The sequence below is a fragment of the Mixophyes fleayi genome, chromosome 1 (assembly GCF_038048845.1).
Source record: "Mixophyes fleayi isolate aMixFle1 chromosome 1, aMixFle1.hap1, whole genome shotgun sequence".
Classification (NCBI taxonomy): domain Eukaryota; kingdom Metazoa; phylum Chordata; class Amphibia; order Anura; family Limnodynastidae; genus Mixophyes; species Mixophyes fleayi.
This window is the reverse complement of record NC_134402.1, coordinates 69,467,893-69,482,341: the sequence shown is the minus strand read 5'-3', so window position 1 is coordinate 69,482,341 and position 14,449 is coordinate 69,467,893.

The following is a 14,449-nucleotide window of genomic DNA, read 5'->3' as shown; positions in this document are numbered from 1 at the left end:
AGTGACTGCTAGTATGGCAGTGGTCCTGCTTCACTATCATCCTGCTTTCGGCAAGTGAACAGATCCAAAAAACTTCAAAAGAATAGGAACAAGGGTCGTTGCAATCCTTTTCCCAATCTCCATCTTCAGATAGATGGCAGGACCATTACTTCCAAAACCAGCCTGATAGGCAGTGTCATACTCCGATCTTCAATAATCTTCAATACTTTGAGCACTAAACTGCTTCTTCTTATATTCCCAGAATAGTACAAATTCACAAAGAAAGGATTAAAGCTGTATATATACAGGCACTCTAGTTTGATAAGTTTCAATAAAAACACCTTTTGTCACGGTTGGCTTACTGGAAATAGATTCCTAGGCTCTGCTGAACATAGCTAGGCCCACCTATGGGTGGTGAGTCTAACAGGTAGGTGGTTTTCACCAGGAACCCCCGCAAGGAGGAATGGTCTTAGCGGCACCAAACCCGCAGGTCGCAGTCCCGCGAGTCAGTGAACAGCAGAACGATTTGGTGGAGCCAGGTGAAGCAGGAAGAAACTATGGAACCCACAGGTAAGTGGTTTAGATACAGGAACAACAACAATATATGCTGATGGTCATCAGCCGATGAATCACTAGAGGAATAGGTGCTCTGCAGAGTAACAATGAGAGAACAGGAGCTGTCACAATGGTGTACTCAAGAGTAGATAGTAGAGGTACTGGAACAGCGGTAGTTCAACACTGGGCATGAGCTGAGAGCAAACTGAAGTAGCGGAGGTAACTCAGGACAACAGCTGATGAGTAACAGGGGTAGTAGTGACTCAGAGAGGCAGCAGTGAGAGAACCAAGGCTGTCATGATGAAGTACTCTGGAGATGGTAATAGAGGTACTGGAGCAGCGGTAGTTTAATACGTCCACAGGCTGAGAGCAGACTGGAGTAGTGGAGGTAGCTCGTGACAAAAACTGATGAGTCACAGACGTAGTAGCGGCTCTGGGAGGCAGCACTGAGAGAACAAAGGCTGTCGCGATGAGGTACTCGAGATGGTATTAGAGGTACTGGAGCAGCGATAGTTCAACACAGGCCACAAACTGAGAGCAGGCTGGAATAGCGGATGTAACTTGGAATAATAGTTGATGAGTCACAGGTGTAGTAGCGGTAGCAATGAGGGAACCGGAGCTGTCATGATGAAGTACACTGGAGATGGTAAGAGAGGTACTGGAGCAGCGATAGTTCAACACAGGCCATGAACTGAGAGCAGGCTGGAATACACGTAAACCACGAGGAGAACAGGAACCAGAACCACAGGCTGCAGGAAGTGAGCTTGAAGAACAAGCATCAGACAGGTGAATCCAGGAGGTTTAAATAGTGCTCCAGGGGAGGAGGCCCTGAATTGCAATGGACTTGCACCTGCGCAGATCTGATAATAGCTGAATGAATGAATAGTGTCTGTCGCTGAAACATGGCAGTTTCCAGATCAATGCGATGCAGTTAACGATACAGGAACTCGTTTGCGGGACCGGAGTGTTACACTTTTATTGTTAAAACAATTTTGTTGAAATAAGAAGTTCTCTCAAGCAGATTACAAAAAGTAGGCGAATATATTTAAAAAATTAACAATTTAACTGTAAGATTATGGTCATATATTGTTTATTCACATATAACACATATTTGTGTTATATGTGTTATTTTGAGTCTTTTATTACTATGTATTCTCCAGGCTCTTCCCAACCTGTGAGTTAACCATATGAGATATGTCAGTCGACATTTCTATTACTATCATACTGCATTTTGACCATTATAGGAGATTTTCTTTCCTATTTTAAAATATAGATATTATTAAGATCTAGGAATTGTTTACCCAGAGATTAATTATATTTGATGGGCGATACTCTATTCCTCCCTATCCCACTGAGGTTTTATCATAAGACACAGACATAGATTTATGTAAGGTATATACCCATTTCTTTTACAAGTATCTATAGGGATTATTAGAGAATCACGGTTTGTCTGGTACTTTCTATTCCCTGCGGGACCTATCAATTCCGATACACAATGGCTATATTGCCTGGATAGCAGAGGTGTGGCCAGGGTGCCACAAATGTTGATACCACACACTTAATCGCTTGCCTCTTGAACCTCCCTCAGGGCTCCCCTGGATGGGAAATGAAAAAAGTTGCCAAGTATGGTATTGAAAAGTGCAGCAACGTTGCAAAGTTACAGAAGTAAGATGAAAGAAAAGGCTAAATTAGCAATCTTAAAAGTTTGCCATTTCATCCAATTTGGACAGTACACAATTACCTGACTCTTTTCTATCATTAACTCCAGCCAGTTTGCAGCTAGAAGTTGTCCAGTTGTTGAAGAACTAAAACACCCCTGATTTATAGAGAACACAAAAGTTATTGTAGTATCTTATGACATCATTGCTGGCCTACATATTAAGTTATTATCTGTTATTCCCTAGCTTAAATTTATCCACCGCTGGCTGCCACAAAGAGCCGAGGAGGAGCACCACAGGAGGAGGAGGGGCCAAGGTAGGCAGCCCCAGAAGGAGGAGGAGCAGCATGAGGCGGGGCCAAGAATAGACGTCCAGGAGGAGGAGGAGGAGGGGCCCAGGGGGGCCTAGTTTCGCTGTTGTTTCTAGATGTTTGCATCAATTGTATAAAGGAAGTCTGTGGTCCCCCTTCCCCCCCCCCCCCACACACACACACACACACACTCAAACCCTGTGTGTGGCTCTAAAGTGCAGTCCAAAGGTTACAAATCTGTTATAAGTGTTATTATTATAATTATTATTATTATTACTATTACATAATCTAACTGCTGCATACTCTGTAGACCTTGACATGTGTCAAAACAAAGCAATAACACAAAGAGACAAAGCTGTAAGACTGTTTTAAAAAGCATGGGCCAGCAACAATCACCCATAGAGCAAAATGATATGTGTTACATGTAATGATTTATTGAGTTTGAAATATGGTTGTAAATAATTATTTTCCCTATTTTCCAGGTGACCGTACAGACGGTAGGCTGCTCAAATATATCGTGCAAATAAATATGTAAGCTTGATTGAAACAGAAATGCAATTTGTGAGGAAAAGTCTCACAAGAATAGAACAACTTGTAAATATTGTGCAAGACAAATAATAAATAATTATTTTTTGTTTGCTGGTTATATATGTCTTGGCTTTGAAATGTTATAGCTGTCTTCACTTTTATATATCAACCTATGATTTAATATAAAGTTCATTTAAAAACAAAAGTGTGTGTGATTATTTTCTTACATAAACTTTAAAGGCAATTCATATTAGGTATTTGTGAGAAATTGTGGGATGAAGGTGTATTTTTTAAAATTTAATAGTGAAGGTGAAACAGTTTCTGCAGTGAGAAATGTTTACTGATCCCTGTGTTCTGGTTTTGGTTTGGGATCAGGATTAACTTTGTGTTTTGGTTTTGGCAAAATCGTCCTTGCGTGTTTTGGTTTTGGTTTTGGATCCCTATTTTTTCCTAAAATCTCAATTTTTTTTCCAAAAATCACATATTTTGCTTCCCCCCCCCACGTTATTATTAACCTCAATAACACTAATTTCAAGTCATTTGCAGTCAATTTTGACATCTCACAGGTCACAATATTATTTTCATACACTTTCATGCAAAGACTGCAGCAACCTAGCTGGATGCTAAGCAACAGAGCAATGACTCAAACACACAGCAGTTCCTAACACATCTAGGAAACATTGGCACACAGCAGTGACAGAAAAAAAAATGGTGCAAGATGGCATTGTCCTTGGATCATGAAACCAGTTATGGTTCATTTGATCGCTCCACCCATCCCTTGGATAACTGTGGTAATGCTACAGCTAACACATGGCGACGAGCGCAGACCCCCCTGGGATGCATGCTTTTATCAGACCCTGGATTGGTCTATCCAGGGAGCCAGACAATGCACTAAAAAGAGCCATTATAATTTACAGCAAAGAGAAAGTTCATCACTGAGCTTCAAATGAGCCCAAATTTCCACAAAATTAAAATATAGTTAGGTATCTATGTAAAGTGCAGATTACAAACACTTGATGAAACAGCAACAAAGTGGAAGGTAATACATATACATGTCTATTTAGACATCCATGCTTACATTACTTCTGCAAGCAATGTTGTTTTTTGTTAATAAAACTGTTATCTTTATGCCATTCAAAAAAATTTAAAATAATTCTCCACCATTCTTTGGATGTTGATAGTTGATAGTAGGATCAGGTAGAGTTACAGCAGAGGTGTCACTAATTCTGGTCAATTCTTTTATAGTAGACAAGTATATAGCACATGTAGGGAACATTGGCACACAGCGGTAGCTGATAGGAAAAGTGGTGCAAGATGGAAATGTCCTTGGACGCTCCCACCCACCCTTATGTTGGATCTTAAAAAGGACATGCACACTTTAACAAACCAAGCACTTCAGCCACAAAACTGCCACTCCTTGGGGCTGAAGTGCCTGGCTTGTTTGGGCCCCCAGAAAACAAGGTAACAATGGCTTTAAGCCACCTAATGTAAAAGTGCTGTTAATGAACTCTACTGTGGCCAGATGTTGTTGTCATCATCCTCAGACTCAGCTTCACCCTCATCAGTTTGTACATCATCCTCACACATTATTAATTAATCACCCCTGGAATCCACCATTACAGAAGTCTTAGTATTTTGGTGTAATTGGCGGGAAATTAAAGTTCATTTTTATGAACATCATCTTTTCCACATTTTGAGGAAGTAGCCTCCTATGCCGATCGCTGACAAGGTTCCCAGCTGTATTGAAAACTCTTTCCAAATAGGGTGGGCAGCTTAGGCAGCACAAAGCGAGTTGGTACATGGATCTCCAAATTCCCTTTTTTTCCTCCCTGTATGTAATGGGACTGTCTGATGTGTCTATTTCTATGCTGTCATGAAAATAAATACTTAACCATCATTTGGATGTTGATAGTAGGATCAGGTGGAGTTACGGCAGAGGTTTCACATTTTTTGGTCAATTCTTTTAGACCAGACCAGATGTCAAAATGTTGTGCTGACTCATCTGCATCATTCCTGGGTCTCTTGGGAAAGCTAAGTTGTTTTCCTATCAGCAGCTGAGTGAGAAACTGAAGGAGGAGATGCCGTCCTGTCACGTAACACTTGAGCTGTCATCTTGTTCACCAGGAGCTCTTTGCAGCTCTTCAGATCTGGGCCAGTTGGAAACAAAGAGAAGACATAGCTCTTAAACCTAGGATCATGCACAGTCGCCAAAATGTAGTGATCCGATTTCAAGATTTTGATAACTCTTGAATCCTGACGAAGCAAATAAAGTATTTGATCTACAAGTCCGACATACTTAGCGTAATTACTTTGTTTAATCTTGTCCTTCAGTTTCTAAAGCTGCGTTTCCAAAAGCCTAATTGAGGGAATCACTTGACTCAAGCTCGCAGTTTCTGAACTCACTTCACACGTGACTACTTCAAATGGATTTAGCACCTTGCACAATAAAAAAATACATCCACCCTCCTTTCTCAATGTCATGGCTTGTGGAGTAAGCATGGATTTCCGCTGTTCCTCCATCCGTAGAAGCATATACAGGGTGGAATAACACCTTGCCACCACCTCTAGCTTCAGTTGGTGGCAGAGCAAATTAATTTGCTCTTGTAGCTGCTGCAATCTCCTACATGTGTCGGGGTACCGAGGCTTGGTGCCCCTACTATCAATCTCTGATAACCTGATTACCTATGTGGTATTTTGCCGTCGACAGCAAAGTGGAGAAATGAAACACAAACAAGGTGTTGCAGTTTCAAAATCAGCTCTGAGGGTCTATGCAAGCTGACCCTTTATTTATACATAGAGTCCAGCATTAACTGGTTAACGACAAGGACATATAAGGAAATCTCTTTAGCTCAGCAAATATACATATAAGGCCACATCCTCTGTTCAGCATTACATGCTTTTCCTGCCAGCTGTTTCCTTCAGTCTGGCTTCCTGCTACTGTCTGTTCCATAGGAAGCATTTGTTTTTTTTCTTCAAAGCGTAGTTCTGTATCCGAAGTATAGTTTTTAAGGCATTTCACACACACATATTTGTACATCTTAATAACCATTAATTGTTTTATACCCTCACAATCCCCTCTTTTTATTACATTAAACAAATATACATGTGTTTCCTGACCCTTCCTATCATGTCATGATACAGGGCTACCTAGTCTCAAGCTACATTTATCCAGATTTTGACCTAAAGTCTCCATGTGGATAGAGAATTAATCATTCACAAGAGAAAGTATCCTCGCATCACTTATTCTTTCCCTAGCAGTATTTCACTGCAATATACATATGTTATTTTTGCTTTTCCGTTTACATGAGGTACATACTTTTTGAGTTTGATTAAAATATGTTGGTACCGGAGTCATGGTCTGATTAACCATTTTCCTAAACTTACAGGACAAATAACAATTCCACACAATCAACAGGATCAAAACCATTATTATTACCAGTATTGGATGGAGCATTACCTTAAAAATACCTGTTGCAGTGGGGGAATTACCTATGAACACATCCATAGCTGCGTAGCTACATTAAACATATTTCTATATACCAGTTCATTGTTAGTCATTAATTGAGTTTGAGCGTTACTCTGTTGTATTTTCTGATACAGTGTCTTAATTGAGCATTCAGTCCAGTTAAACATCAAGGAGATATTTACATCTATTTCTAAGGAATTGAAAAATGTTGCATTAAATATCTGTAAATATTCTTTGTCCCATAATATTAGTTTCTGCAAAGGTGTGAAAACTGTAGGCATCCACTGTGCCTGCATGGTGATTACCTTGTTTATATCTTCTCCTGCTGCACTCATCTTATTACTCAATGTTTCTATGTCTATACTGTTAAGTACCCCCATTCCAGTACCTGTTGCCCCCAATAATGTATCATACCACTCCCTTTTCTTCCTAATTTGGCACATGGGATCAAGAGGGAATGTGATATTGAAAGTGTGCTGGGTTGCATATTTCCTAGTACCTATATTTCTGCAAGTAGAGGGCACCTTGATTAGAGTATCATTAATGACTCTTGGGGTCTAATATGTATAGTCTTTTCATGAGTACATACTCCCCTGGTATCTCAGTACTGTTGGTAAACATCATCATCAAATCCCCTATTCCCTTCCACGCCCTTCCTATAGGTACTGTATTATTATTGGAGCCATTTACACACTTGAGGGCTTCTATCCAGGCTTGGGTATACCCTTTTAATTTGATAAATGGTTCAGTGCAGCATATGATGGGAGTACTATTAGTCATGGTCATAGTATCATTTTCCCCTGGTGCCCAAAAATGATGGGGTTCATTCCTCCCTGCTGTTTCTACAAACCCATTGCCACCAGTAAATGTAAAGTTTAACTTACAACAGGGATATGGAATCATTCTTCTACTACTTCCTGTTCCTACATCTACCATCACACATTCTTCTTGATTACTTGATTTATTCCATATCATACCTGCACATTTGGTTAAGTCTACCTCCTTAACTTTATTTCCTGGCGTATACATCTGTATATACATTATCTGTACTGTTACTAGTGCTATGCACATTATCACACAGAAAGGATTCATGGTGCTTCAATTTTCACTGTCAGCTTTTTGCAGTGAGATGCGTGGACCCAGGTGTCTCGTCCTCCTAACATAACAGAAGTGGGAGTAGTCAAGACCACTTGATATGGACCATCAAATCTGGGTTCCAAAGTTTTCCTCATGTGCCTTTTTAGGTAGACCCAATCTCCTGGTTGCAAGGCATGTGTTCCTGTATCATTATTTGGATCTGGAATGGAGGAGAAAACTTGAGAGTGCACATTAGTCATTATCTTTGTAAGCTGTATTAAATAATCAGTTAGATCTGCATGATTATGTTGAAATTGCTGAGGAAAATAACACCCTGTCTTGGGGGCTCCCCCAAACAATATTTCATATGGGGACAACTTATGCTTCTTTCCTGGTGTTGTTCTAACTGAATATAGAGCTAAAGGTAGACAATCTACCCAGGTTTTTCCTGTTTCTGCAATCATTTTCTGAATTTTTAACTTTAATGTGCCATTCAATCTTTCCACTTTTCCACTTGCCTGAGGCCTATACGGGGTATGAAAGGCTTGCTGTATCCCCATATCCTTCATTATATTTTGCATTACTTCCCCCGTAAAATGCGATCCTCGGTCTGATTCTTTTGTTTCAGGTATTCCATACCTGCAAATTACCTCACTTATCAGTTTCTTGGCAGTGTTTTTAGCTGTTGCCTTAGCCCCTGCCCAGGCCTCTGGCCAATTTGAGAATAGATCTGTACACACAAGGACATACTCATATGTTCCTACCCTAGGTAGCTGTATATAGTCAATCTGCAATCTCTGAAATGGGTACAATGGCTTTGGTGTGTCCTTCTGTGGTGTTTTCACTACCTGACCTGGATTGTATTTTTCGCATATCACACAGGCTGCTGCATATGCCGTAGCAGCTGCATTGAAGCCTGGTGCTACCCAATGTCGTAAGACAATATTGGTCATAGCTTCTTTAGAATTGTGGTCCAGCCCATGTGCCAATTGAGTCATCATAGGGTATAGGCTTCTGGGCAGACAATACTTATTATCTGTTCTCCAGAGCCCTCCCTGACATGTAGCACCTTCCTTTTCCCATGCTTTTTTGTCTATTGAGGAGACTTGTTCCTGGAACTTTTGCAGTATGTCAAGGGTTACAGGCTCTACAGGGTTTTTACCCTGTATCACATGACAGACCTGCACCCTGGGCATAAGGGCTGCCTGCTTAGCAGCAGCATCTGCCTTGGCATTTCCCATAGCCTCCCTAGTCTTTTCTTTAGTGTGTGCCTGGACTTTCAATATAGCTACCTTCCTGGGTAGCTGCAGAGCTCTAAACAGAGCCCTTATCTGTTCTGCTTGATTGGTTTTCCTGCTTACCCCACAAAATCCCTGCTCTTCCATATTGGCCCAAAATCATGGGCCACGCCATATGCGTACCTGGAGTCTGTGTATATGTTAGCTATTTGGTTTTCTGCAATTATACATGCCTCAGTGAGTGCATGCAACTCCGCCTCCTGTGCTGAGCAGAAAGGTGGGAGTGGTTGTTGTATCAAAGTCTCTTCCAGGGTGGTCACAGCATACCCTGTGTGTGGTGACCCTTCATAATAATACCTGGAACCATCAACAAATAAGTTCCAATCTGCATTAGGGATAGGGACATCTGTCACATTTTCTAATTCCTTCATTTCTAGCTTCATTAGTTCAGAACAGTCATGTGACTCAGAAAAGGGAAAATTTTTGTGTGTATTTTGTCTGGTACTGATACATTTCTCCCTTTCTGATTCATCAAGGGTGGGTAGGTCCCCACCCACCTCTCTCCCCTCTGTTGAACCTGCTTCAACTGGAAACAGTGTAGCAGGATTCAAAACTGTGCATCTTTTAATTGTTACATGTGCATGACTTAATAATGACACCTCATACTTAGTGAGCCTTGCTGTGGACAGATGCTTTGTTCTTGCTTGGTTTAGTATTTCTGTAACTGCATGTGGGACCTGTATAGTTAAGGGGTGGTCTAGTACTATATCTGCCACCTTATCTTTTAGCAAGGCTGCGGTTGCCACCGCCCTTATGCAGGACGGGGCTCCTCTTATGATACTGTCTAGATGTAATGAATAGTAAGCCAGCGGTCTCTGTTTATGTGAGTGTACCTGTGAAAGGACCCCTTGTGCATGTCCCTTAGATTCATTGCAGAACAAGGTAAATGGCTTATCATATTGTGGTAATCCTAACGCTGGTGCCTGCACAATGGCTTGTTTTAATGTTTCAAACGATGTTAGTTGTGATTCAGTTAAATATATCCTGGACCCTTTTACCTCACTAAGAGCATCATAGAGGGGTTGCATTAGGAGGGATTCTCCAGCAATCCATTCCCTGCAGTACCCTACCAAACCTAGGAATGCCCTTAATTCCTTGGTGTTCTGTGGTGGCTTTACCTGCTGGATTGCAGTTATCCTGTCCTGTGTGAGGTGTCTGGTACCTTGTGAGATGCAATGTCCTAAAAATATTACCTTACCTTGCGCTGCTTGTATTTTTGTGGGTGATACCTTGCAATTTTGCTGCCCTAAGAAGTTAATTAATGATAAAGTCTCTTCCTGACACCCTTCAATCGTTTGGCAACACAGTAGTAAGTCATCTACATATTGGAGCAGTTGTGTGGATGAATATTTTGGTCTCCATCCCTGTAATATGAGGTTCATTGCTTCTGAAAATGCTGAGGGTGAGGTGGCTCCTCCCTGTGGTAATCGAGTCCAACAGTATTGTTTTCCCTGATGTGTAAATGCTAAGCAAAGCTGGCTGTCCTCTCTAAGAGGGACAGAGAAAAATGCATTTGCAAGATCTATAACAGTAAAATACTCTGCTTCTGCAGGCATCTGATTGAGGAGGGTATGTGGGTTGGGTACAATAGGTGCATCAATCACCATCCTTTTGTTAATTTCTCTAAGATCGTGAACCATTCTATATTCCTGTGGTTTTCCAGGTTCTAACTTCTTTTTTACTGGGAAAAGGGGCGTATTCCAGGGAGACCTGCATTCCCTGAGAACTTTAGCCTGTTGGTATGCCACTACCTGTTTGGTTATAGCTGTATCTTGTTGTTGAGACAGGGGGTATTGCTTCATCTTAATGGGGACAATATTTGGTTTCATTTTTAAATGTATAGGCTGTACTACCAGTAATCCCACATCTGTCTTTCCCCTTGACCACACTTCCTGTGGCACTTTTTCACTGAGCCACAGGGGTATTGAGTTTGTTTTTTCTGGGGGAATACTTTGAACCAAATATATGGCAGCGTGCAGCTGACAACTCTGATTTTCTGACAGGGAAGTAATCTGAACCCTCCCATCCTTGTACATTATTTTGGCCTGTATTGCTGACAGTATATCAGCACCTAATAGATTGACTGGACAGGTAGTTGAAGTTAGAAATTGCACAGGTACCGTTAAAGTCTTATCCTGTAATTTAACAAATACTGGTTCGCTTTGTTTAAGCTGAACTCCATCCCCTGATAAACATGTGCCAGTGATTTTTACTTTACTTATATATTTTTTTGGTATCTCTGAGGCCCTCAATACTGTGCGGCTTGCTCTAGTGTCCACTATGCAATCAATAATTTCCCCTTGGGGTAATTCCAACTGAATTTTTCCTGTGAACCCTGGGATATTAATAGTAGGTTGCTGGGTGCCTGACACTGGGTAGCCTATTTCCTATGGGTGTGGGTTGGGTGTGGAGGTAATAAATGCTGAGGCTTCTGGGTTTTTGTGAGTATTTTTCTGCTTCCAGACTTTATATTTCTGACAATCCCTTTTTATATGACCTGGTTGGTTACAAAAGAAACATAATCCCTTTCTTTTTGCCTCTTCCCCAGTGACTCTCTTTTTCTGGTTAAAGCCCTTTGGTCTGGGAGTCTCCTGGACCACATGGACAGTAACATGAGAGGACTTTTCTTGGGTCTTTCTCTTTTTCTCTTCTCTCTGATCCTCTATAGCCCTTAATACTTCTAACAGGGAAGCTACTGTCATTGTACTAGCCTCTGGCCTTTTGGCCATTAACTCACTCCTTAGGGATTCTTCGAGTCCCTGTAGGAAAGCGGTACGCAGTAGCCACTGATGGGTAAGGTTATCTTCCTGGAATCCCCTATCCAGATGTGCCTGATGAACTTGATCATAATAATCTTTCACTGACTGGTCCCTCCTCTGTCTACCCTCTGGAACAGCTGCCATTCTCTGCTGTTGCGCCTCACACCAGCGTCTCAACCTGATTAGGAATAGATTACCAGACTCTTCTGTTCTCTGTTCTATTCCTATTGGGGCTGCCACTATTCCATCCCCAACAGGTATTGCAAGTATGTCATTTACACTACCCATTCCAACTATCATTTTACAAACTTCCTCTAAGTCCCCCCAAGTGGCGGCCCAAATTGTCACCAGTCTTTCTATATATCTATGTAAGGCTAGGGGATTCTTCCTGTAATCTGGGGCTTTCCTGACTATATCAGTTAATTCCGCCGGTGCCCAAGGTCTATATTGTTCCTGTCTTCGAGTTACTCTTAATCTAGGTGCATCGGGGTGGTTAAATTGACCAAAATCTGGATTTGGTTCGTGCACTGTCTGTATAGTAATTGGGTAGCTGGAGACAGTACTATGAAGATATGGGGGTGGCCCTACTTCCACTGGATACATTGTAGTCTTCCCACAATTACATTTGGTATCCTTGGAATCAACCTGACCACAATTGCAGATATTAACCTTACTCCTAGTCCAATGTGATGAGGGTGACCACAGGGAAGGTTTTCTATTTAAGTTTCCTAGGAGGGAGTCACATGGTTCTCCTTCAACTGATACCTTATTATCACAGTTTGGGCAGGTACTCCTTGCCCCTGGGATACAAAAACCACAAGCTGGACACTTTTTATCCCCTTTCACACCCCATGCTCTAAGACTGGGGTATTTTACAGGTGTTACAAATGAATTATTGTGGGGCAATTGTCCTGACGTCACTTCTAATGTGTGATTATGTGGGTCTGATGGTGCACTTGGGGGTGGCTGAGTAGGAGGCGGGTTCACAGTTGTATGTCCTTGGAGGTCCTCTAACATTTCCTCTTTTACCATATGGTCTTGCTCTATTTGTCTACATGCCCTTACCCATGCTGACACTTGGTGCTCTTTCTTATTCCTAGTAATTCATATACCATGTTCTTTCTGAAAAGTTTCCCATCTTTTAGGATCTAATGACCCTATATCTGGCATTCCTGCCTTCCTGAAGACTATATGGATTCCTTTAACAGCCACAGTACCTTCTCTTTCCTTAACTAGATCCGCAGGAGTGTATGATGTCTGTACCATCATACCTTTACTGCCCTGGGCCCCCATTACTGCAGTTATGGGAATACCGGCCCCTAGTGTGCCTGAGAAGTGACTGTTAATCTAACTTTATACACCTTTACAATCAAATCCTGTTATGGATTGTTTGATCAACTTGGGTACATACTTTACTGATATTGTATTAATTTATGGACATGTAAGTGGCCCTATCCTTCTAATGTTTTCTGGTAAAAAATAACATATTTTCCACCATCCCAAACCTATTTGGGTTTTCAGATAGTCTGGACAACCGTGCCTTCCAAATATTGCTGTATATGTCCTTGGATTAAAAATTCCCTCCTTATGTTTACCATATGTTACTGAACAATCAGTGTCAGTTCCTATCACCGCTATCAATTTACTAGTTTGTATTGTCAATGCCTTTTGAATTATAACAACACATTTACAGTCTGGACAACTAAGATTATTTTCTGACATTTATACTCCCCACAGCATGTCTCTGATTCCCTCAGCTCCCTTTGATGTTTTTATGAAACAATATATTAATACTAGTACAATTATTACTATTAAAACAATTCCACTAATACACTCAGCTATTTCTTCTGAAGGTGTCATCTAATCTTTTTTTTAAGAAATTAGACAGTAGACAGTAGACAGTCCTATCCTCCGACCTCAGGCGCCTCTTAGCAGAGGTACCAACAAGGAAATGCGGAAGACCCTTACTAGAATCAGTGAGCAACCTTTCTGCACTTTTACCGTGTTACTCGGTTGTTACTTCTTTCAACCTCTAAGAGAGCTGAGGACCCTGGTAGACTGACAGCTGGCCCAGTGGTCGCACGTTACACAAAACAAGGTCAAGCCTCAGTTGCATGTGCAAGGTACAGTCTTTGATCAGATCAGTCTTTTCAAGGTTATGTTGTCCCCTTATACATCTCTTATCAGTACAATATCACTCAATCTTTACAGGAGCGAAGGATTCTTATAATGACCTCTCAAACCCAAGGACAATCATCTACACAAAACAAGGCGAGGTCTCAGCAACAAGTATAAAGGAATGCTTTTGATTATCGAGGTCAATTAATAAGTTATGTATTTGCATCCTTTTATATACATCCTGTATCGACACAAACACATACATTCACTTATCTATTTTTCACCAAAAAAAACAAATATATATCAGGAAAACTGGTTATTCAGTAATTTGTTCAAATACCCGTTATACCATCCCCTACTGAACCCCACCTTATATCTTACAGGAAGAGCAGATGGAGTAGAGAGTTGCAAATGCAAAAAACTTCAACTACTCACCGCACGGATTTGTCTGCTGTTCCTAAAGATTGAGGAGGTCTCTGGTCAGTCCTGGGCTGGTATGTTGAGTATCCAAGACGAAGTCCCCAGAAAATGTCGGGGTACCGAGGCTTGGTGCCCCTACTATCAATCTCTGATAACCTGATTACCTATGTGGTATTTTGCCGTCGACAGCAAAGTGGAGAAATGAAACACAAACAAGGTGCGGAAGAGAGAGAGTTTATAAAGATTCCAAGAGACGTGGATGATGCCAAGGCGTTGGGGAA